The sequence below is a fragment of the Bos javanicus genome, chromosome 6 (assembly GCF_032452875.1).
Source record: "Bos javanicus breed banteng chromosome 6, ARS-OSU_banteng_1.0, whole genome shotgun sequence".
NCBI lineage: Eukaryota > Metazoa > Chordata > Mammalia > Artiodactyla > Bovidae > Bos > Bos javanicus.
The window spans coordinates 46,503,752-46,530,008 of NC_083873.1; the positions used below are offsets into that span (position 1 = coordinate 46,503,752).

The 26,257-nt window shown below is 41.7% G+C and overlaps 1 long non-coding RNA gene across 1 annotated transcript in view; it reads left to right on the forward strand.

Moving 5' to 3' along the window:
- Positions 1 to 9,934, forward strand: part of LOC133249431 (uncharacterized) — a 32,959-nt gene extending 23,025 nt beyond the window's left edge. The window contains exons 2-5 of the long non-coding RNA XR_009736954.1: positions 2,522 to 2,666; positions 2,924 to 2,982; positions 6,289 to 6,365; positions 9,609 to 9,934. This is a non-coding gene — a long non-coding RNA (uncharacterized LOC133249431). The remainder of the gene's footprint in view (positions 1 to 2,521; positions 2,667 to 2,923; positions 2,983 to 6,288; positions 6,366 to 9,608) is intronic.
- Positions 9,935 to 26,257: the final 16,323 nt, after the last annotated feature.

A 26,257-nucleotide genomic window follows, 5' to 3' on the forward strand; every position in this document is an offset into this window, starting at 1 on the left:
AGATTTTGATAATTGTACAGTGGTTATGTTCTTGATTTTAGTAAATACACACTTAAGTATTTACAAGTAAAAGGGCATCACAGCTGCAACAAGGACGATCAGTCGTCTCAGTTTGCCTGGGACTGAAGGAGCGCCCAGATATAAGCCTTTTTCTAAAAATTAATTTTATTTATTTTTGACTATGCTGGGTCTTCTGGAGAAGGAAATGGCAACCCACTCCAGTGTTCTTGCCTGGAGAATCCCAGGGACGGGGGAGCCTGGTGGGCTGCCATCTATGGGGTCACACAGAGTCGGACACGACTGAAGTGACTTAGCAGCAGCAGCAGCATGCTGGGTCTTCATTGCTTCATGGGCTTTTCTCTAGCGAGCAGGGCATACTCTCTAGTTGTGGTGCCCAGGTTTCTCATTGCAGTGACTCCTCTTGTTGCAGAACACAGGCTCTAGGGCGTGCGGGCTTCAGTAGTTGTGGAGTGTGGGCTCAGTAGCTGCAGTTCCCTGGCTCTAGAACGCAGGCTTAACAGCTCTGTCACATGGGTTTAGTTGCTCTGAGGCATGTGGGATCTTTCCAGACCAGGAATTGAACCCATGTCTCCTGCAGTGGGAGGCGAATTCTTTACCACTGAGCCACCAGGGAAGCCCCCCTCCCTACCCAGATATAGGATTTTTAATACTAAAATCCGTAAAAGCCCAGTCAGACTGGGAGGGTTTGGTCACCCCAGTTGCAGTGAACTCTCGAAACGATTCAGAACAAAAATGTGTATGTGTATGTGTCTGGGCGTGTCTATGTGTGTGTCTGTGTGTGTGTACATACATAAATAAATGTGGTAAATGTTAACATTTGGGGGATGTGAGTGAAGAACCTTTGTACTATTCTTGCCACTTCTGTATGTCTAAAATTATAACAAAATTAAAAAGTTGAAAGAAAATAAACAGTGTGTGTTGCTCAGTTGTGTCCAACTCTATGTGACCTCATAGACTGTAGCCTGCCAGGCTCGTCTGTCCATGGAATTTTCCAGGCAAGAATATTGGAGTGGGTTGCCATTCCCTTCTCCAGAGGATTTTCCTGACCCAGGGATCGAACCTCAGTCTCCCATATGGCAGGCACAATTTGAAGAAATGTCCTCCTAGATAGATAGATTCAAATGTGTTTTTGGTGTCGTAGTAATAAATAAGTCAGACAGGACTGAGCACTCATGCAGAAAATACAGTGGCCCAATGTAGGAGCCATGGTGAATAGCAGCCACATTGACTTCAGGGGAAGGGAAGCCCTGCAGCACCCTCGCCGACACACCAGAAGCCTGTCTTAGGTGCCATGCTTTTAGATGCAAGTTAGAGCTGAGTTGGAAGATAACTGAAAGTCATAGTTCCCTCCGACTTTTCTTCAGGTACACTCTCTCAGTCCTCGGAACAACCTCAGGAGTGACTGTCAGAAACCTTTCTACAAATGAAAGGAAAATATCATGAAAGAGTTAAATAATTAATGGAACACAAGCTACAAAAAGGGATGAAAACCAGGTATAAAAGCAGAAGACAACACAAATGCCTAATAGCAGGCTGGACGGGGTTGGGGTGGGGGTGGGCAGTTAAACACCGTACCGAGTCAATCCCTACAGGGGAATAGAAAGTGGTGTTTAGTGTTATTGAGTTAAGTTAGTCGAGTTACATTCAGTTTGTGTTATGTGAATCCCTTTGTGCATGCAGGTATATGTTTAATCTGAATGTGTATGTGTCTGTGTGTGTTCAGTTCAGTCCAGTAACTCAGTCATGTTCGACTTTTCGCGACCACATAGACTGCAGTGTGTTAGGCTTTCCTGTCCATCACCAACTCCCGGAGGTTGCTAAAACTCATGTCCATCAAGTCAGTGATGCCATCCAACCATCTCACCCTCTGTCATCCCCTTTTTCTGTCTTCCATCTTTCCCAGCATCAGGGTCTTTTCTAATGAGTCAGTTCTTCGCATCAGGTGGCCAAACTATTGGAACTTCAGCTTCAGCACCAGTTATTCCTATGAACATTCAGGACTGATTTCTTTTAGGATGGACTGGTTTGATCTCCTTGCAGTCCAAGGGACTCTCAAGAGTATTGTCCAACACCACAGTTTAAAAGCATCAATTCTTCAGCACTCAGCTTTATTTATAGTCCAACTCTCACATCCATACATGAGTACTGTGTGTATAAAGCTATATATTAATGCCTATACACACATTTTGTGCTAATAGAAATGACAAAAGACTTCTCAAACTTTAGCGTTCATAAGAATCACCTGGTGAACTTGATATTAGTAAAATGTGTATTAATATCGCTCTCTGCTCCTGGTAGCCCAGGAGGGGACCCATGAAATCTGCATTTCCAACAAGCACCTAGAATCTGAAAAGCTGTCAAACTATTTCTAATATTTTCACCTGGAGAGTAGGCATTTTTACTTTTTACTTAAAAATTTGTATTGTGTAAATATTTTTTAAACAAGCATATATCACTTTTATACTTTTAAAATCTATTTCTCACCCTGCCTGGACCCCAGTCCTCTGACCACACCCCACAACCACTTGACAGCTACAGAACTCAAGACCAGCCCATTACTGGCAGTGGAGACTCAGATCCCGGGGGAACCAGAGTGCTGTGAGACTAGCCTGTAAAAGTGAATCTTTCCAGATGCCAGGCTTAAGGTAAGCCCAGGGGCTAATGTACATTTAGAAAACACATCTGAACTTCTGGAAGCCACAGCTGTGGCATCTCCAAAGAAATGGATGCCAGGGAGGCCAATGCACAACAAAAGCAGGTTGTGACCTCCAGGGCAGCTGCTGGAAGCAAGGACAAGAGAAATCCCCAGCGACTAACTGTTCCTAGAAAAAAGAATAACTGGACTTTTTTATTTAGTGTTTGCAACTTGCTCTAAACTTGGGCATCTGTTTCCTCTCCCAAGGTGGCGGCCCACGGACGTTCTAGGAACCGGAGATGGCACCTGAAGATCGAGATGGCTGGGTCAGTATCTCTGCCATTGGGAGTGCTTGGAAGGGGTGCTGGAGCTTTTGGGTCACCCATTCCTGCTCTGATTTGCTTCCTGAACAGAGTGGGGAATGATGGAGAGAGGAGGGAACCACATACACAGAGAAGGAAAGACATAAAGTCTAAATGGACCCAGCATCTTATCATTTCTCATCATTTCCATCACACACACATGGATGCAGCTGCCCATGTAGCTCATCTAAATGACTGTGATGGCCATATATTTGGCAGTAGCAACAGCAATACCCATGATTGCCCTGCTTCTGCTCTTGTAACTTTCAGACTGTTCTCAACACTGCAGCTGTGGTCATCTTGTTAATACTATATACATCAGATCATGCCACACTGTTACCTCCAGTGGCTTCCCATCTCACTCAGAGTAAAGTTGAAACTCCTTACAATGGCTCATGAGACCCTTCCCAGTCTGGTACTCAGATGCCTCTCTAAACTAACCAAATACTAGTCCCCACCTTGATTACTTCTCTGTAACTCTGCTGACCTCCTGCTCTTCCTCAAGCTACCCAAACATTTCATGCCTCTGGACATCTGAGCTTGCCGTTCCCTCAGCCCAGAATGCTTTTCCTAGGCTGACATATCTGCCTGACTTTCTTCCTCTTAAAACTCAGCTCTTTGCTCAAATAACCCTTTTTAGTGAAGCCTTCTCTTGCCACTATGTCTGTCTAGAACTGCAACCTTCAGCACACTTCCTTTGCTTGACTTTTCTTCTTAGAACTTACAACCACCTAACATAGTGCCATTATACATTTAACTTATTTGGTGATAATCTTTGACCCCGTTGGACTGAAAGCTCCATCAGTAAATGGATTTATTTGTTTTCAAGGCTGTATTCTGAGTGCCCAGAACATCTCCTGGAATACAGTAGACACATAAGTGTCTGTTGACTGATTGCTAAATGGACAAGAATCACTCCACTCAGGTTTCTGCATGTCCTGCCCCTCGTGTTGAATTTGATGTAGGAATGTATTGGTCCCGATGTGGTGCATGGAATAGAGGACCTTTGGACTTAAGCATGCATGTGACTAAATACTCAGAAGCTTCAGACTGTTTGAAAGGTCTTCAAGTCCTAGCTACCCTTTCTCTTAAAGATCCCACATCTTAGAAAATTCTTACATCTTAGAAAATCTATTTAAATACCTACCTTCCACATTAAACATAATTTTGGGTTATATTTTTTAAAAAGAACTATTATAATTTTGCTTCTGAAATCATTTGGCAGAGAGTGACACTGTTAATTTACAATTGGCTCTGACTTTCAGCAGTTACACACTTAGGAATTCTTTGGAAGTGAAGTCAAATCTAACCTTCAAATGGTCTCCAAATGTCATGAAATTTTCCTGAATAATCAATTCAACAGTTAATGAGATGGGGATAATGCTATGCTTTGTGGGTGTTTATGTAAGCCTTGGATTCAGGTTTTATAATATGAGAACAGATAATCATTTTCACTGGGGACTCAGTCAGGTTTACATGCTCCTGGAATCTCATTGCACCCAGGTCTTGGACCTAGAAAATCCAACAGATAAAATAGTCATGGCGAAAATTGAAGTGTCGCTTTATTGCTTTATTGTGAGTCCTTGGCTGGTGGGAGACGTTCTGTGAGCATGGTGAAGAGCCAGTGGCCGTGGCTGGGCTCGTTGTGGTTGGGCTAGGAGTCTTCCTCCAAGACTGCTGTTATGCACAAGCTGGGCACCCATTCTTGATGTGTGGCAGACCTCTGGTGGCCAGGCAGACCACTTCCCTCCTGACCCTTGTCTCCATCACCTCCTGGGCTCTGGCAAAGGAAAATACTTTCACTTACATTTTATGACACTTCTGCAGAATTCTGTTGACTCATGTGAAACAAGATGGGGGATTTTTCTGCAGCAGTTGCCACCTGGGGCAACAGATCTGTTAGTCAGATCATCTGCCAAGCTGGGCTGTTGTCTGTGCAGGGCATTTTTAATCATGTAACTTTCAAAACTGTCCCTCATCTGCAATGACATTAGTCTGGGTGAATTTTTTGCCCAGTGTTAAGCTGTCAGTGGTTGAGGTTTTCCTGTTGCCTTCTCTGGCAGAAGCACATTTATTTTTCACAGAAGAGCCTGACTGAAATGATCCGTGCAAACTTCCTTCTGGAGCTGAAAAGAAAACATCTTATTCCTAGCCTGTGCCATCCACTGAAAACCTTCTCAAACCCCAAACTAGTGACTGTCCTAGGGGACAGATGTCATCTAAAGTAAGCGTGGACCATTTTGTTTGTTTTTCTTGCTAACGCTGCATGACTTTAAACTTACTCCATAAATAAAAGAGACAGGAACACAATAGTCTTTATACTTCCTACTTTCCTCCCAAAATGCTGACATTTCAAAACCCCATGTTGTTGTTCAGTTGCTCAGTCTTGTCCGACTCTTTGTGACCCCATGGACTGCAGCATGCCAGGCTTCCCTGTCCTTCACTATCACCTGAAGTTTACTCACATTCATGTCCATCGAGTCTGTTCAGTTCAGTTCAGTCGCTCAGTCATGTCCAACTCTTTGCAACCCCATGGACTGCAGCATGCCAGGCCTCCCTGTCCATCACCAACTCCTGGAGTTTACTCAACTCATGTCCATTCAGTCGGTGATGTCATCCAACCATCTCATCTTCTGTCGTCCCCTTCTCCTCCTGCCTTCAATCTTTCTCAGCATCAGGGTCTTTTCCAATGAGTCAGTTCTTTGCATAGGTGGCCAAAGTATTGGAGTTTCAGCTTCAGCATCAGTCCTTCCAATGAATATTCAAGACTGATTTCCTTTAGGATGGACTGGTTGCATCTCCTTGCAGTCCAAGGGACTCTAAAGAGTCTCCTCCAATACCACAGTTCAAAAGCATCAATTCTTCTGTGCTCAGCTTTCTTTATAGTCCAACTCTCACATCCATACACGACTACTGGAAAAACCATAGCTTTGACTAGTCAGACCTTTGTAGGCAAAGTAATATCTCTGCTTTTTAATGTGCTGTCTAGGTTGGTCATAACTTTTCTTCCAAGGAGCAAGCATCTTTTAATTTCATGGCTGCAGTCACCATCTGCAGTGATTTTGGAACCTCTCAAAATAAAGCCTGCCAAAGTTTCCACTGTTTCCCCATCTATTTGCCATAAAGTAATGGGACCAGATGCCATGATCTTAGTTTTGCTCAGAGGACCATTGAGCCTGTGATACTATCTAAACATCTCATCCTCCCATATGTTTCCCTAAACAAAGCTTCATGAAAATATGTATTAAAAAGTAGTACAATGTTTTTTAGGTTATTACAACCCAAGAGGAGAGAGGCTGACTGCCTGTGGCTGTGGAAGGTAGTTTACCTCTCTTGGTAAACAGCAGGTATGTCTAAAAGGTTTAAAATGGAGATATGGTTGAAGACTTGAGATCCATGTATGCTTTTTCATTTAGACATGTAGGTAAGCAATATTCTGCAACAAAGTTGCAAGCAAGATACAGTTTTTTCAATTTATTTTTTAAATTGGAGTAAAGGTCCGTCTAGTCAAGGCTATGGTTTTTCCAGTGGTCATGCATGGATGTGAGAGTTGGACTGTGAAGAAAGCTGAGAGCCAAAGAATTGATGCTTTTGAACTGTGGTGTTGGAGAAGACTCTTGAGAGTCCCTTGGACTGCAAGGAGATCCAACCAGTCCAATCTGAAGGCGATCAGCCCTGGGATTTCTTTGGAAGGAATGATGCTAAAGCTGAAACTCCAGTACTTTGGCCACCTCATGTGAAGAGTTGACTCATTGGAAAAGACTCTGATGCTGGGAGGGATTGGGGGCAAGAGGAGAAGGGGACGACAGAGGATGAGATGGCTGGATGGCATCACTGACTCGATGGACGTGAGTCTGAGTGAACTCTGGGAGTTGGTGATGGACAGGGAGGCCTGGCGTGCTGCGATTCATGGGGTCGCAAAGAGTCAGACATGACTGAGTGACTGAACTGAACTGACTGATAGTTGCTTTGGGGCTTCCCTGGTGGCTCAGACAGTAAATCCACTTGCAATGAGGGTGACATTGGTTTGATCCCTGAGTTGGGAAGATCCCCTGGATAAGGGAACAGCTACTCACCCAGTATTCTGGCCTGGAGAATTCCAGCAGTCCATGGGATCACAAAGAGTTGAACACAACTGAGCGACTTTCACACATGTGCACACATAGTTGCTTCACTATGTTATGTTAGTTTCTGCTGCACAACAACATGAATCAGCTATACATATACATGTATCCCCTCTCTCTTGAGTCTTCCTCCCACCCCTCCATAGCACACCTCCATCCCACATCACAGAGCACCAGGCTGAACTCCCTATGATATACAGCCCTTCCCACCAGCTAGCTACTTTACACATGGTAGTGTATATATGTATATGTCAATCTTCTCTCTCAATTCCTCCCACCCTCTCTTTCCCCTTGTATCCACAAGTCTGGTCTCTATGTCTTCGTCTCTATTCCTGCCCTGCAAATAGACTCATCAGTACTATTTTTCTAGCTTCCATATATATGTGTTAAAATATGATAGATACAGTTAACAAATATTTCCTATTCAGAAACACTCTCTAGAAAACTAGATAGTGTTTAAACACATCAGACTCCTAAAGAATTTTTGTGGACATTTGCTACTCACCCCTCCAGCATGGAGTCTTCCTTTCTCCATGTTGATATTCTTTGTGGATACACATATTCCACCTTCACTGGTGGTCTAGTTGGGATTGACCCCAGCCCTGGCTCCAGGAATGAACTATAATTGGCTGAAACCAATCAATGTATCCTATTCCTCAAGCCATATGGGTTGATCAGGGATGAGTTCATGATTCAATTTAGGTCAATGATTCATGGCGATAAACACTGATATTAAGAAAAGAGAAAGAGTTCAAAAAAGCAGCCTAACTTTATACCTCAAGGAACTATAAAAAATGAGAACAAACTAAGTCCAAGTTAGTAGAAAAAAAGACAATAGGAAATATTAGTGAACATAAGAGCTGTTTTTTTGAAAAGGTAAATAAAATAGACAAAACTTTAACTGGAGTTACCCAGAAGAAAAGAGGGAGGGCTCAATAAGCAAAATTAGAAGTGAAAGAGGAGACATTAAGAGTAATACCACAGAAATGCAAAGGATTATAAGAGATCACTGGGAATAATCACACGTCAACAAACTGGACAACTGAGAAGAAATGAATAAATTCCTAAAAGCACGCGTGCGTGCATGCTTAGTCACTTAGTCGTGTCCAGCTCTTTGCTACCCCACGGACTATAGCCTGCAAGGCTCATCTGTCTATGAGATTATTCAGGCAAAAATACTGGAGTGGGTTGCCATTTCCTACTCCAGGAAGATCCAGGAGATCTTCTGGACCCAGGGATCAAACTCACGTCTCTTGCATCTCCTGCATTGGCAGGAAAATTCTTTACCACTGAGCCACTTGGGAAGCCCTATACAACCTACCGAAGCTGAATCCTGAATAAAGAGAATATCTGAACAGATTGATTACTAGTAAAGAGTTTGAATCAATAGTCAAAAAACCTCCAACAAGAAAAGTCCAGGAGCAGATGGCTTCGTCACTGAATTCTACCAAATATTTAAAGAATTAATACCAATCCTTCTCAGACTCCTCCCATATGGGCCAGGGAGACAGATGACAATCACAGGACTTATGTAGAATGTTAAAAGTTTCTCTGTCCCGGGATCACACCTGGTGTGGTGTGAGGATGAGAAACTTCAATCCTGGGGAGAAAGCCCAGAGCTGCAGGCGGCTTTGGTGTGGAATCTGGAGCTGAAACTGTCACCACTGGAGAGAGTGAAAGAGCCAGATCCTTGGGTGGCTTAGCCTCAGTGAAACCAGCCCTACCTCGGGATTTTTCAGTTGTGTAAAACAATAAGCCACATCTAATTGAAATCTCTGTCACTTGCAACCACAAGAAATCTAAATGGTTCAAGGCTGCTAAAGCTACTCCTAGCCATGCCCAGTCAGCCTCTGAAGAAACTGCAATTTTGTGGTGACTGTGTCTTTGTTTCTTTGCATTTGCGACTTTTACCTCACCAACATACTCCACTCCTCTTTTTTCACATGGAACCCCATTGTTTCTTGTTTCCCAAACTCTCACTCCAGCCATCCTAGCTAACCCCACATCCTGGCTCCAATAGAGAACCTGTGACCCAGGCATAAAATGGCATTCCAGCTCACAGGGCTATTTGATAGGATCACAGATGGGTGCGCTATTCCCGGATGGCCAATGAAAATAAGATCCAGGAGTTTCAGGTCTTATTAAAAAGGCAATTGTTGGGTATGCCGAGGGAGGAGGGGACATGTGTGCCACTACATGGAGAGAATATTCCCGAAAATGAAGCAATAGAAAGGAAAGAAGAACAAGATATAAAGAGATGGTAAGAGAAGGACCAAGTCCTAACATTCATTGTCTGAGGCCTGGTCCAACCATGCCTGAGGCATGTTCAGCAAGAACTTCTTTTTTGTTAACAACAGTTTGATCTGGGTTTTCTGTCACTCAAATTTAGAATATTGATTATATAGACCTGATTTTTTTTCACACTAAAATATTTTTATTTATTATAATATTCTTCTTTTCCCCTAGTACAAAAGTAATACATGATTAACGCAGAAAATCTGGAAAAGAAAAGAAGCAGCAAAGAAAATAAAGCACTTTTCATACTACAACTCTGTAATGTCTGCTAACCTCTTCATATATGCTCTTTGAGTCTTTTTCATATGCATATTTATGGAATTCTACAATATAATTTCCAAATTATGCAGGTGCACTATAATTTCTTTAATTCTTCCTTTTTAACAACTGAAGTAATTTTCTTTCTTCTTTTCCTTCTTTCTCTTTCTTTTTCTAACTGTTATTTACTATTTACTAACATAAACATCTATGTTGGTAAATCTTTGCACACATCCATTTCCTTAGAAAAAATTCCACTGCCATATGAATAATAAATTTCTCATGAGGTTGCTCCCAAGTTTTTATTATATATAATGCTTAAATAGACACATTTGTACAGAATTAACTCCTAGAAGTGGAATTACCGGGTAGAGGGCATGCTTGGTGAAGGTCTTGATCAAATCGCCCTGCGGAAGGTTACTTAACCCTGTTCCTCTGCGGCTCCTCCCCATGATTGCACACACTGCATGTTACTATTACCTCATTACTATCAAGATGAACGTATTCTTCATAGTTGGCTGGCTATTTGCATTGATATTTCCTTAACTTTTTATTTTCTATTGGAGTATAGTTGATTAACAATGTTGTGTTAGTTTCAGGTATATAGCAAAGTGATTCAGTTAGTTAAACATATACATGTATCTTGTTTTTCAAATTCTTTTTCCCATTTAGATTGTTACATGATATTGAGCAGGGTTCCCTGTGCTGTACAGTAGGTCCTTGTTGGTAACCCATTTTAAATAGAGCAGTGTGTACATGTCAATCCGCAACTCCCTAAGTATCCCTCCCAACCCCCTCTTTACTCTTCCCCCTTGGCAGCAATTAATTCATTCTCTAAGTCTGTGAGTCTGTTTCTGTTTTGTAAATAAGTCCATGTATTGATTTTTCTTGATGTGCCTCTTTGAAACACAAAATTTGGAATTCCTTTACTTTTTTTTTCAAGAGGAACTGGATAGATAAGGGAATACCTCATTATTCAGTTATTTTAGGTATTTTTCTAGAGGTGAAAACAAAACAAAAAACCCTCCAGGCTCTAATGGATGCATTTTGGTTGGAAATACCCATTGCCCACGGCTTCAATTTTTTTCTGACAATTTTCTGCATTACTGACCTGCCGTGAGTTAAGTACAATGACTTGAGAAGCACTATTGTCTAGGCACACTACTTGCGTAAAAGGAATTTGGAGCCAGACTTTCTGGATTCAAATCCCAGCCCTATGACAGCAGTTGTGTGACACTGGAAACATTGTTCCCAATCTCTGTGCCTCATTTTCCATATCTTAAGAATGATAGTACCTACTTCTTAGGATTATTATATCATTAAGGGAAAGTGAGTAAAGTACTTGTAACAAAACCTCCTGATACAAGCCCTCAATAAGTATTAACCATTAGTACTGAAATATAATTATAGCTAAACTATATTGAATGTTTACTGTGATACAAAAGAAAAACCATCCAACTTTATCTTCATCAACTTTCTGAATCAATTTCTTTTGTTATATTCATTTTATAAATGAACTAAGGTGCAGAGGGGTTAACTAACTTAGCCAAAATCTCCTTATTAACGTGTGGAACTGGGACTAAAATTCATCTACATTACCTCTGGGAGAATATAGAGGACAGGTGGTTCACATTTAAATTTTTTTTTAATTTGAAAAGCAGTACTTTTAAATTACATAGAAGTGTAATTTAATTTCCACTTGCAGGTAAAACTTCACATTCTGTCTTCCTATCACTTAAACCTAGCATTAGAGCATTTTTACCCAGCAACCTAATACATATTTAATGATGCCAAGTATCACAAAAGGCAGGAAAATTTTAAACTGTTTAAAGCTAATATATATATAATATATAGCTATATATATAAAGCTGTAATACATATATATACATATATACATATATACATGTACTATATAATATCGGAGAAGGCAATGGCACCCCACTCCAGTACTCTTGCGTGGAGAATCCCATGGATGGAGGAGCCTGGTGGGCTGCAGTCCGTGGGGTCGCTGGGAGTCGGACACGACTGAGTGACTTCACTTTCATTTTTCACTTTCATGCATTGGAGAAGGAAATGGCAATCCACTCCAGTGTTCTTGCCTGGAGAATCCCAGGGACGGGGGAGCCTGGTGGGCTGCCGTCTATGGGGTCGCACAGAGTCGGACACGACTGAAGTGACTTAGCAGCAGCAATATATAATATATATCACTCACTTAGAGCCAGACATCCTGGAATGTGAAGTCAAGTGGGCCTTAGAAAGCATCACTATGAACAAAGCTGGTGGAGGTGATGGAATTCCGGTTGAGCTATTTCAAATCCTGAAATATGATGCTGTGAAAGTGCTGCACTCAATATGCTAGCAAATTCGGAAAACTCAGCAGTGGCCACAGGACTGGAAAAGGTCAGTTTTCATACCAATCCCAAAGAAAGTCAATGCCAAAGAGTGCTCAAACTACCCCACAACTGCACTCATCTCACATGCTAGGAAAGTAATGCTCAAAATTCTCCAAGCCAGGCTTCAGCAATATGTGAACCGTGAACTTCCTGATGTTCAAGCTGGTTTTAGAAAAGGCAGAGGAATCAGAGATCAAAATTGCAAACATCCGCTGGGTCATCAAAAAAGCAAGAGAGTTCCAGAAAAACATCTATTTCTGCTTTATTGACTATGTCAAAGCCTTTGACTGTGTGGATCACAATAAACTGTGGAAAATTCTGAAAGAGATGGGAATACCAGACCACCTGACCTGCCTCTTGAGAAATCTGTATGCAGGTCAGGAAGCAACAGTTAGAACTGGACATGGAACAACAGGCTGGTTCCAAATAGGAAACGGAGTACATCAAGGTTGTATATTGTCACCCTGCTTATTTAACTTATATGCAGAGTACATCATGAGAAACGCTGGACTGGAAGAAGCACAAGCTGGAATCAAGATTGCTGGGAGAAATATCAATAACCTCAGATATGCAGATGACACCACCCTTATGGCAGAAAGTGAAAAGGAACTAAAAAGCCTCTTGATGAAAGTGAAAGAGGAGAGTGAAGAGGTTGGCCTAAAGCTCAACATTCTGAAAACTAAGATCATGGCATCTGGTCCCATCACTTCATGGGAAATAGATGGGGAAACAGTGGAAACAGTGTCAGACTTTATTTTTTTGGGCTCCCAAATCACTGCAGATGGTGACTGCAGCCATGAAATTAAAAGACGCTTACTCCTTGGAAGGAAAGTTATGATCAACCTAGATAGCATATTGAAAAGCAGAGACATTACTTTACAACAAAGGTCCGTCTAGTCAAGGCTATGGTTTTTCCAGTGGTCATGTATAGATGTGAGAGTTGGACTGTGAAAAATGCTGAGCACCGAAGAAATGATGCTTTTGAACTGTGGTGCTGGAGAAGACTCTTAGTTCTTTGCACTGCAAGGAGATCCAACCAGTCCATCCTAAAGGAGATCAGTCCTGGGTGTTCATTGGAAGGACTGATGCTGAGGCTTAAACTCCAATACTTTGGCCACTTCATGCGAAGAGTTGACTCATTGGAAAAGACCCTGATCCTGGGAGGGATTGGGGGCAGGAGGAGAAGGGGACGCCAGAGGATGAGATAGCTGGATGGCATCACCGACTTGATGCACAGGAGTTTGGGTGAACTCTGAGAGTTGGTGACGGACAGGGAGGCCTGGCATGCTGTGATTCATGGGGTCGCAAAGAGTCGGACACGACTGAGCGACTGAACTGAACTGAAATGAATATATATATATATATATATATATACCATTTGGTTATAGTGAACATTTTGTAGAGAAAAATATAAGAATGGAAAACACTATTAACGATGTTTTACATTCTTTCTAATTTCTTAAAAAAATTTAAACTTTTAAATATTGGAGTATAATTGCTTTACAACGTTGTGAGAGTTTCTGCTCTACAACAAATGGAATCAACTATATGTATACACATATCCCCTCCCCGTTGATCCTGCCTCCCACGCCCCCATCCAGCCCTTCTAGATCATCACAGAGCACAAAGCTGAGCTCCCTGTGCCTTATAGCAGATTCCCACTAGCGGTCTATTTTACACATGGTAGTGTATATATGTCAATACGTCTTTCTCAGTTTGTCCCGCCTTCCTCTCCCCTCCTTCCATGTTTTAAATTCTTAACAGACTTCTTGTGGCTTTTCAATATACGTTTGGGAATCATTGTTGTAATTGACGTCTGTGTGCATTTTGTCAGATTGGGTTTGGCTAGATATTCAAGTCCTCTAACCACAAAGTCCAGGAAAGCTTGGCCTTATGACATTTCAGTTTATAACCGTGTTTGGCAAAACTAATACAATTATGTAAAGTTTAAAAATAAAATAAAATTTTAAAAAAAATTAAAAAAAAAAAAAGAAAAGACAGCACTGCTTTTACTTAATAAAGATTAGTGCTCCAATGTTGGGTAGATGTTTATATTGGTTCAGGGTGTGATTGGTGACGTAGATTGAGAGGAGAGAGCAGAGTAGTTGAGAGTGAAGTGTTATTAGCAATAAAAGATAAGCTCTTCCAGAGAAATAATAATAGTTTTGAAATAGGAATGAACCTCCCAGTCAGTTCAACCCCCTACTGAGAGGTGGGGTCAGGCAAGCCTCTCTCCTAAACTGATTACATAATATTTTTTCCCCCTTAGGAAGTTTCACAACCTCTTTTACAAACTGTTAATGTGCTTATTCAGTCGTATCATGGGGAAAGGTAACTAATTTTTAACTTTAACTAGGATGGCTTGACCTTTCCATGATCACTCTGGTGAACCAATGGGGCTTACTGTTCCATAACCTTTCTTTTACTCCTCATCACAAATTCCATCATAATACATGATAAATACAAAAATTGAACACAGTTTATTTTCCATTTTACTTGATTAAAATACTCAGCTTTAAATGTATTACTATTTAAATGATCTCTCATCTTATTCACTAATCCCATCATCTGCATCAAAAACATTAGGCTGGCACCCAACTATCCAGCCCTAAATCCAAGCAAATGTGTTTTGAGGAAGGGGCCACTTCACTGGGCTTTGAGATGGACAGAGGCCATCTGACAAATCCACATCTGAAGATTTGTAAAACAAAGAACTTTGCACCAGCTTCTCCAAGAACTAGTATGGCAGAAGCTTTGATTACTGTGAGTTTAAAGGGTAAGATGGAAACTCCCCAACACCGGTAAGTCCAATGCCTCAGCTCTGACTCATTTGTGTGTGGTCCCAGGAGAGATATCAAGTCCCTGAGCCTCGGTTTCCTCCTCTCTAAAATGAGCTCAGCAAAGGATCCATGGGCTATATGTGTAAACACAAAGGATACCTATTATTTTATTACTTCTGTGGGAGACATAATGTTCATCACCTGGGGAAATAAACTTCGGCCTCCAAGACTGTAGCTTCAACTGCCTTAAATGGAAAGAAACTGACCTGTGAACCCTAGCTCCGTTGAAAGTAGATTCTTTCTGGTAGATTTTTATTTTGTTTTGTTTTTTCAGAAATTCACAGTGGGATTGGAGACAAAAAGAAAGTACTGAAACATCTTTGCCTGTTTCATACAATCTTGGAGTTGTTGCTTTTATACTCAAAGATGATTTAATAGGAACCACTTTGTCATTCCAAATTATCTCTAGATTAGCCTTTGCTTGGATGATAAAATACTAGATGAAATGACATTTTTAAAACTTTTATTGTAAAGCATTGCTTCCCAAATTCATGCATGCCCAAGTACAATACACTGTGCTAAAGTAGTTAAGAGTCTGAGCTCTGGAGTCCTACCACCTTCAAATTCTGCTTTTGCCGCTTATTAGCTGTGTGACAAGTTACTAAAGCTCTCTGTGCTTCAATTTCCTTGTTGTTAAATATGAATAATAAAAGTATGTACCTCATAGGATGGGATTCCCTTGTAGCTCAACTGGCAAAGAATCCACCTGCAATGCGGGATACCTGGGTTCCATCCATGGGTTGGGAAGATCCCCTGGAGAAGGAAAAGGTTACCTACTCCAGTATTCTGGTCTAGAGAATTCCATGGACTGTATAGGCCATGGGGACACAAAGAGTCAGATACAACTGAGCGACTGTCAGAGGATTGTAGAGAGAGTTTGCTAAATTAACAAATGTAAAATACTTAGAATATTGTAAGTGCTGTATTTAGTGTTAGCCCTTAGAACAGTGTTTGGCAATTAGCAGGCACTGAGTAAATGTTAGCTTTTATATTACTGTTTTAAATGATAGAGACTGTGATGCAGGAGAGTGGGAAGAGCTCAGGAAGGGAGATTAGAACAAATCCATTTAGTTAATACACTTTAGTCATTGTATCTACAATGTTTATCAAACTAATTACCTTTCTTGAGAGCAACGTTTGCCTGGGCATCCAGAGATGCCCAGAATTCAAGACTGGAAGCAAACATGAAGCTCTAATAACAGGTAATTAGAAGGAGCTCACTTAAAAAAAAATGTTTGCTTTTAATGGAGCTTTAAATGAGCTCATGGGAAGTTTATTATAAAATGCTTGCCTGCACCAAATGCCTTAATGGGAAAAACCTTACTGTGATTCAGTTGTTTAAATAATACACAGGCCATGTTCTTTCTGAGAGACTTTGTTCCCACTATGGGAGTCAAAGATTTCTTTGACTGTCCCAAGGTATTCCAAAACAATCACAAAATCACATTTCAGAGCGATAATAGGAGGGAATTTAGAAACCATCTTCTCCTAAGCTCTCTTTTTATAGCTGAAGAAACAAATCCAACAGGGTTAAAGGATTTGCCTGAGGCAACTCAGCAACCTCCAACCTCGGAGCTAAAGTCAACCCCCACTTTCTTTAATTCTTAGTTCAGGAGAGAGGGGGAGAGGAAGGAAAGAGGGAGTGGTAGAGGGGAAAGGATGCTGCAACTTGCAGATGGGGAGCACCCCAAGTTCTTCCCTTTCACACAGAAAAAAAGGATAAACTGATCACATACCTGTAGAAACAATTATGGTTTACCAGAAAACGTGTTGAGGCTAAGGAATGATCAAGAAGCATTCAAGGAGCAAGTGTATTGGCTACAGGTATGTTTCTTGTTTGTTGATTTTTTTCTTCATTGGGACTAAAACCTGAGCATTTTGAGATGCCTGTGGACTAACAGCATAGCTAGCTACCCAGTTGGTGAGGTTTCACTCTCCCGGAATTACTCTAGCGAACAATGTAACCTGACACAGTATAATAGGCCTCTATGGGTGGCTATAGCTGCTGCTGCTGCTGCTGCTGCATCACTTCAGTCGTGTCCGACTCTGTGCGACCCCAGAGACGGCAGCCAACCAGGTTCCTTCTGCACCCCTACCACACTCATAAAACCCTACAGGAACCATCTGGGAGCTGGACTCAGGAAATAGGGACTCAAAGATGCGGGTCATTCCATCTCAAGGAAGTTACGGCTTCCCAACCTCAGGTGTCCACCATCCACAAAAGAGATTTCTGTAAGAAGTAGACCCTATCATAAGAGCACTCAATTTCACATATTCAATGGGGAAGATCACGTAACTAGTTACTCAACTTTACAGGTACTTGCAAATCACCTGCTCTGTTCCCTCTGTGAATAAACAAAGCCTATATGCAAATGGTGAACACCCCGTGTTTGACCTGGACTCCTGAGCAGTGTGGGTCTCACGCCAGTGGAGACTTCACTGGAGGGTTTCCGTCTCCCATCTTTAACTTGTTGGATTATCATCCAGTTATTCTGATTTCTTTAAGTGTATGTGACATCCTACCTCTGCATAGATGTTTCTGCCAACCTGACTTCCCCGGTATGCTAATGGGTAGACAAAACTGAAAGAGATAAGAGAGAGATAGGTCTTTGCAGTTAAGCATGGGGCCCATGTACAACTCTCAGAATTGTGCAGTGTTTGCATATTTCTGGGATGTTTTCACCTCTGACTTCTGCAGTTGCCTTCTGTTACTGGGGATTCCCTAACCACCAAACTGCAGCTTCTGCAATTCAGGGGCTCACAAAGGTTTTTGTTTGTACCTCAGATCACATAGTACAAGCATTCAGATTCTAGTATCTGCAGCTTAAAAACACTTTAAGGTTTTAGATTTATAAAACAAAATGACTGCCTATGAGGTGTGATTTTCCATTAATGTTGGGACTGCCCAAGAGCCTCCACATACTCCTCCTCAAACTGGCTTATGCCTGGAGTTCTGCCTGTCAAGACTCATCGATCAGTAAAGGAATAATTTACCTGGACTGTACAGGTAGACTTCAGACCTCTGTACGTTCTTGAGGTTAAACACAGAGTCCGTATGCATTTGCCCATTTTTAGCCCTGAAGAGAGACACTTTAGGTCTTTGCTGGTTCCCAAAAGTATCAGTAACCCCCCAAAAGTTTAAGAATGATTGCTTTTTCTGGTAAGATGTTTTAAGTTATTTACTATTGAATGTTCTGGAAAACACATAAATGAAAAGACAATCATAAATTTTTTATGTCATAAAGAGGGCCAACTGGAAACTTTGCCTAAGATATTTTCTAGAAAAACAAACAATGATTTTATTAGCTTTGCTCTCATTCTTTATTCAAAACAAAATATCTGCATTCTTGGGAGAGTTGATCACAACACAGATGTGACCTTTTCATTCTTCACTTCGAAAGTAAGGCCTGAGTATAGGACTAAGGAGGATTCTGAACCTGACTCTGGAAAATGTTATTTCTAAGAACAGAGGTGGTCAAATTTCTGTAAAGAGTCAGTAGTAAATTCTTTTTTGGGGGCCTTGTGGTCTCTGCTGCTTTGTGCTACTCAATTGTGCTGCTTTGTGGAAAGCAGCCATAGACAACATGTGAACAAATGGAAGTGGTGATGTTTCAATAAAATTTTACTTACAAAAACAAGTGGTGGGCCAGATCTGGCCCATAGCAGCAGTTTGCTGATCCCTATCTTAAAGGTTTAAAGATGCGATTGAATAAAAATGATAAGACTCACGTATTTGCCGGGTTTATGATATATACCAATATCAAGCTCTTTTGCAAAAAATGAAATGTCTGATTATATTATTATATTGATTGTTGCATTGGAATGAAAGTAATTTCACAAGTTATTCTGCAAGTCAGGCAAGCCACGCATTACATTAAACATCAGACAATTAAAATCCATCACTCCACATGCCACCATCAACAAAACAAAAAGACAACCTACTGAGTAGGGGGAAATATTTGCAAATGATATGATCAATAAGGGGTTAATATCCAAAATATATAAACAACTCACGCATGCGTACATGCTAAGTCACTTCAGTTGTGTCTGACTCTTTGCGACCCTGTGGACTGTAGCCCACCAAGCTCCTAAGTCCATGGGATTTCCCAAGCATGAATACTGGAGTGGGTTGCCATTTCCTTATCCAGGGGATCTTTCTGACCCAGGGATCAAACTAGCATCTCTTGCATCTCCTGCACTGGCTTTACCACTAGCCCACATGGGAAGTCCGGGCACATGAAAAGATGCTCAACATCATTAACTATCAGAGACATGCATATCAAAACCACAATGAGATATCACCTCATGCCTCATGACATGCCTCATGGCTGTCATCAAAAAGAGCTCAGATAACAAATGTTGATGAGGATGTGCAGAAAAGGGAACCCTCATTCACTGTTTGTGTGGGAATGTAAATTGGTGCAACCTCTGTGCAAAACAGTATGGAAGTTCTTCAAAAAACTAAAAGGAGCTATAAGAGATAAATGGATAAAGAAGATATACATATATACACACACAATCAGAAAAAAGAATGAAATTTTGCCATTTGCAACAATGCAGAAGGACCTGGAAATTATTTTGCTAAGTGAAAGAAGTCATACATGTTGGTGTACATGATATCACTTATGTATAGAATCTAAAACACAAAACAAATGAATGAATATAACAGAATAGAAATGAACTTCCAAATATAGAAAACAAACTACTGGTTACCGGGGAGGAGTGGGAAGAGGGGAGGAACAAGATAGCGGTAGGGGATTAAAAGGTACAAATTACTGTGCATAAAATAAAGAAGCTACAAGGATATATTATATGGCTCAGGGAATATAGCTAATATTTTATTAAAACTTTAAATAAAGTAGAATCTATAAAAATATTGAACCATCACATTGGACACCTGAAACCAATATAACATGGTACATCAATTACACTTCAATTAAAAAATAAGATAAATAAAAGACAAAGCTTAAAAAGACCAAAAGATTTAGACATGCCTGATTTTTCCAGGGCATAAGACGAAAATAAAACTGGATTCTTTAAACCATGATTTGTCTCCATGCACCTCAAGGAAATTGTATTTTTGGCAAATGATGACAGTAAAATAACCCTTTTACCCTCAGGCCTCACTCCAGGTGGGAAATCCCTCCCTGATCCTCCACAGGTAGACTTTTGTTTTTTCTAGAAACCTGATATCCTTTAGAATCACAGGCTTTTGGCATCACAAACGCAAGCAGGCAGCGCCTGCCAGGCTTCAGGCTGCTGCTTGTCCAACAGGGGAGAAAAGAAATCCTTGTGATGCTCCCAAAGTCTGCAGTTTCTTTCTTTTCTAAAGCAAGATGACAGAAACCCTGGACCTCTTTTTACTTTCTGCATTCGAAATAATGAGTCATTTTATCTTCCTGTTTAATATTTAGTTTTGCATGCTGTCTGGTTAGAACATTTCATATCTGCACAGTATCAGATTGTGAGGTTTGAACAAATGCGCTAAGAGGTTAAGGGAAAGGGCCAGAATGGGCACCAAATGAATCAGAGACAAGTCAATCCAAAGACCATCACAGAGCTCAACAAAACTGAAATCACTCTCTGGAAAACAGACTCCCTCAGAACGAGTGAGTGCTAACTGACCTACAGGAAAAACAGCCCAAATGTATGTAAGCTCTGCCCACTGTCTGCAGGAGCAAACAGCAGTTGCAAACACACAAAGAGACAAACAAGGGATGATTTTACAGTGCTGTGCTGTGCTTAGTCTCTTGGCCATGTCAGACTCTTTTCGACCCCATGGACTGTAGCCTGACAGGCTCCTCTGTCCATGGGAAGTCTCTAGGCCAGAATACTGGAGTGAGTTGCCATTCCCTTCTCCAGGGACCTTCTCAACCCAGGGAATGAACCCAGGTCTCCCGTGTTACAGGTGGATTCTTTACTGTTTGAGCCACCAGGGAAGCCCGATTTTTACAATACATTGCCCAATAACAGATTTAAACTGAAATGAGTAGCCAGATTTCACACATGCCAAAGTAGGAGGGGGTACAAGAGAGAAATTAGGGGTGCAATTCAGGTGCAAGAGTCAGTAGGAAGGAAAGATTTTTTTAAGTTAAGCTTATTAAATCATAATTTACAAGCAGTTAAATCACCCTCTTGAGAGTACAATTCTTTGAGTTTTGACAAACGCATACAATCAGGAAACAGGATTTCCATTACCATAAAATATTCTCTTGTGCCCTTCATAGTCAACCCCTCTGGGGAGTCCCAGCCCCTCCCAAACACTGACTTGATTTGTGTCCCTACATATATATGGGGTCTCTGTTTTTGCCTTTTCCAGAATATCAGATAAATGGAAACATCCAGTGGGTAGCAGAAAAAGTGAGATTTTAATCTCAAGCAAAGAGGAGTGTTTTAGAGATCAAATGTCTATAAAGCATCTTAAGACAGACAGGGCAGTTGGTAAAGGTGGCCTGTGCCATAAAATCTGCCATGGATAACGGAACTTCTGCAGGCATGTTATTTCCACACAAACTTCCTAAAATGAATACCACCATAATGGTTTCCCATTGTCTTTTAAGATAAAATCCAGATTCTAGAATGTAGCTTACCAGGCCTTCCTCGAGAATGACATTTGTTGCCTCCTCCAGCCCTGGCTTTCCCCATTCTCCTCTTTCCCATTCTCCACTCTGCCCACACACTGGTTCTTTCGCTCACAGTCCACTCTCTCTCATCTCTGGACCTTTGTACGTGAGTTTCTTTCTATCAAGTGCCTTTTCCCCTGACCCCTATCTCTTTGGCTTCAGACTTTGGCTTCCTCTAGAAGGACTTCCTGACCCTCCCAGTTTGCTTTAAACCCCATTCTTGTGTGGGCTCCCACACTTGGACTTTCCCTATCTTAGTGCTCATCAAGCTACACTGTATGATAGTGAAAGTGAAAGTCGCTCAGTCGAGCCCGACTCTTTGCGACCCCATGGACTGTACAGTCCATGAAATTCTCTAGGCCAGAATACTGGACTAGGTAGCCTTTCCCTTCTCCAGGGGATCTTCCCGACCCAGGAATCAAACTGGGGTTTCCTGCATTGCATGCGGATTCTTTGCCAACTGAGTTATCAGGAAAGCCCACATTGATAAGTGCATATTTAATGGTGTGTCTCCCCATTGAGACGTTACATTCCATGGAGCTTCAGGGGAACCGAAGTGCAGGCTGTCCAACTCATAGCTGTATCTTCAGCACCTAGCATGGTGCCTGGCACAAAGTGGTTTCTCAATAGACATACTTTAAATTGAGTCAAAGAGACAAATACAATGCAGACAAGATTCAGAAGAGGGAGTGTTTCTTTTAGCTAGGGATAGTGAAGGGGCAGGGAGGTAGGAATTAAGAACTCCTTTAGGAAATGCATGGAGTTTGCACAGGGCTCTTGTCAAGTTATTGCCTGTGGTCTCACAGCCCCATTCTGCTCTGGAGAGGTAAGTTTGAGTGCCTGAAAATTATATTTCCTAGACTCTTTTGTGAGCAGGGCCCAGAAGGGAACCAAAGACAGGAGAGAGAGGAGTCCTGCTGTAGATCTGAGAGTGAGGTGGTTGCTGGGGTCACTGCAGGGATGGGGGTCCAGACCGTAGCAGCCCAGACGAAGGCAGCGTCATTTCAGCAGTTCCAGACTGGTCCAGGCAGCACCCCTTTGGCAAACCTGGAACTGACAAGCAGCACAGGAGCAGGTGTGGACTGAGGGGTTTAGACCAAGGGTGCCTAGTTGTGGCTTCTCTTCCATTCCTTCGGCTTCTCCCGCCTCACCTTTTGCTCTTCCACCACTTTCAGCATTTTTGCCACCAATTCCCTGTATTAAAATTCCTTGTGTTTGAAATACCTAGAGTAGTTTCCATTCTCCTTCCTGGATCCAGACCAATATTGTCGAAAAATCAGAATAAAGGTGAAGACAGAAAGGTAATCTGTTGGGAGAGATTTGCATGAGCAAAAGTCCAGAGTTGAAAGAGTTTGGAGGAACTTTTGGAGAACACAAAATAGTCCAGTTTGGCTGAGGTATAGCTCAGCTGGTAAAGAATCCACCTGTAATGCAGGAGACACCGGTTTGATTCCTGGGTTGGGAAGATCCGCTAGAGAAGGGATAGGCTACCCACTCCAGTATTTTGGGGCTTCCCTGGTGGCTCAGCCGGTAAAGAATCTGCCTGCAATGCGGGAGACCTGGGTTCGATCCCTGGGTTGGAAAGATCCCCTGGAGAAGGGAACGGCTCCCCACTCCAGTATTCTGGCCTAGAGAATTCCATGGACTGTACAGTCCATAGAGTCACAAAGAGTCAGACATGACTGAGCGACTCTCACTTCTTTTGGCTGAGGTATAGTGATTAAATGGGAGAATGGCAAGGAGAAAAGCCACAGAGGCATACAAAGCCTGTGGTGTGGAAGAACTCAGATACTGGTAGAAACGTCTGCACTGGGTTTGGTGAACAAGGAGATTCACTGAGGCTTTGAGTCAAGTGCTCTGATTGGAGATGGGCATAAGACAACTGTTCTGCTTAGTGGTGGGTGGGATGAGTTGGAAAGAAGGGAAAGATGCAAAAACTGGCATCCTCTAAATACTATTAGTATTAGTATTATTAAATAGTATTTAGAGGCTGAGAGGCTTTGTTGGATGAGGTGAACAAGAGAGGAAAAACCAAATGGCACCACAATTTCCCCCTATTTAATTAAGAGAAAAGTAGAGGTATTAGGTGAGTCAAGAAGACAGAATTAAAGTGACTGGGAAGCTGCGGAAGGCAGAAAATGACAAGTGGCATCCGTAAAGCAGTTTGCGTTTTCACCTGTGATCGCATTTGGTTTCACTTCCAGTTTCCTTGCTTTTCATTATACTGCTTGTTGATCTTAGGGTACAGCTTGACAAAGAGGTTGGGTTTACATGACATGACTCGACAGTCATTTGCACAGAAGACAGAATCAAAAACCTAATGCTGGATGAGATCACTAAAGATGAGAGTGGAGAAGCCAGCCCCACAAGGATGCCTGTGGGCAGGTGGGTAGGAGAATGAAGTGCTGGATGTGAGAGAAGCGAGGTAGAGAAGTAGTTAGCATGTAGGTGGCAGGAGGACCAAGGCAGTTCTGTGCCACGCAAGTTAAGAAAGAAGACGGCTTGATGAAAAATGGAACTTGCCAAGACTGTCACCTCCTGCAAAGTGTTCAAAAGCATAAAGGTTGAAGAAAAATCCTTGGGATTTGCACATATCAGTTTGAATCATGTAGCAGGGACAGAATCTAGGTTTCTAATGGCTGTGTGTGTGCTAAGTCGATTTAGTCACGTCCCACTCTCTGCAACCCATGGACTGTAGCCCACCAGCTTCTCTGTCCGTGGGATTCTCCAGGCAAGAGTACTGGAGTGGGTTGCCATGCCCTGCTCCAGCGGATCTTCCCAACCCAGGGATCAAAACCGCATCTCCTGCGATTCCTGCATTTCAGGTGGATTCTTTTTCACTGAGCCACTGGGAAAGCCCATTTCTAATGGTGAGAGTGGTTGAATAATGAGGAAGTAAGACAGTAAGAATGTGTATTTACCATCCTCCTGACCCCTTCTGCATCCATTTTCTCTGTCTACCACAAAACCAGTCTCTCTCACACCTCAGCCCCTTGCCCACAACTCCCCACACCACCTTCATCCAAGTCTAGGATGGGTCCACTGTAGGAATTATGCATACAAAGCCAGCTCGCTGACTTTCAACTTTGAACTTCTTGTAGATAGTACCAGCTTATTGTGGAGGCCAAAGCTATTTATTGGGCTTCCCTCATAGCCCAGTTGGTAAAGAATCTGCATTCAATGCAGGAGACTCAGGTCGGAAAGATCCCCTGGAGAAGGAAATGGCAACCAACTCCAGTATCCTTGTCTGGAGAATCCCATGGATAGAGGAGCCTAGCAGGCTCCATGGGGTCGGAAGAGTCAGACACAACTTAGCGACTAAATCACCACCACCAAAGCTATTTATTAGCATCAAAGAATGGTGCTCAAAGCTGAAGATTAATGACCCTTAAAATTATGCTTAGGGGTTTTTCCTAGAGATAACTAATAGTTTATCAAATAAAAGGCTCGTTGCCTTCTACAACTTCATTAAAAACAAACAGAAGAATTATGCAGCTCTCCCCTCCCCTCCTTTGTTTTTTGAATTAAGTGTAGCTTGTCTCATATACTTGACATCCACTTAAAGTCACAAAAATCTCATCAATACACACTTTTAAGTGCTGAAAGCTGCCTGTGTACAAGACCCAGCTGAACTCTGAAGAATACACTCTAAATACTTGGTGAGAGGAGGCCACAGAGGGAGTGAGCAGGCTTCCTGTATTTTGAGACTAGCGGAAGCCAAGGTTAAAATCTGATTACTTTGCAAGGATTCCAAAACTTGACGTAAATCACCTCGTACAAGTCCATTAACAAATCAGAGCGTCTCCAGTAACACTGAGCCAGAGGTATTCAACTCTCATGATTCTGGTTAAGTTCCGCTTTGGGGGTAAAGTATACTTGCCCGAGTTAGACCTTTCATAAAATGTAGAACCCACTAAATACAAACCTAACTAGTTCATGGTAAAATATCAGCCTGTAAGACTCATTCTGTATAGAAAAACAAGCCTGCAAAATATCCCAACAATGGTGCAGTAGGTGGAAACAGATGTCATCATTTATTTTAAGATTAGTTTATTCAACAATTGAAAGGGAGAATGTTGCTTATTCTACATAACAGCTTAAGATTTGAGTAGTTTACTTGTTTTTTAAATTTCTAATACAGGACTATCAAACAGTTTTCTAGATTTTTTAAAACAGTGCCTAAATGTTAGACTCTGTGTTGTCCTGCCATATTAAAAAGAAAAGCAGGTTTTTCCATACAATACTATGTTGCCATAGGATAAAATATTTTAAAGTAACTTAAAAAAAAAAACAAAAACAACCTCTGCCTTCCTCTCGAATGGCCTAACTTTATTTTTTCTAACTGCCAATATGAAGCAATAAATTGGTATCTTTGAGGATGACATTTTAACATTGAGCAGTGAAATCTCAGTTAATTTCCACTTATGGTCTTGAAGTGATTTTTTCCCCCCCAAGTGTAAAATTTCAAACAGAGATCTTGCTTCATGTCATGTTGCTTTCCTTCTTTATTTAGATATAGAGAGTGTGTGGGAAGGAGGAGGAGGGAGGGATACAGAGAGCTGGGTGGGTTCAAACCACTTTTCTATCACCCTCCTTTATGACAAAAAAAAAAAAAAGTGCTTGAAAAATGAGTCCTTAGCCTTGCTGACTCAACTTCATCACCTCCCATTCACTTCACAACCCACTGCCATCTGGCTCCCATCCCG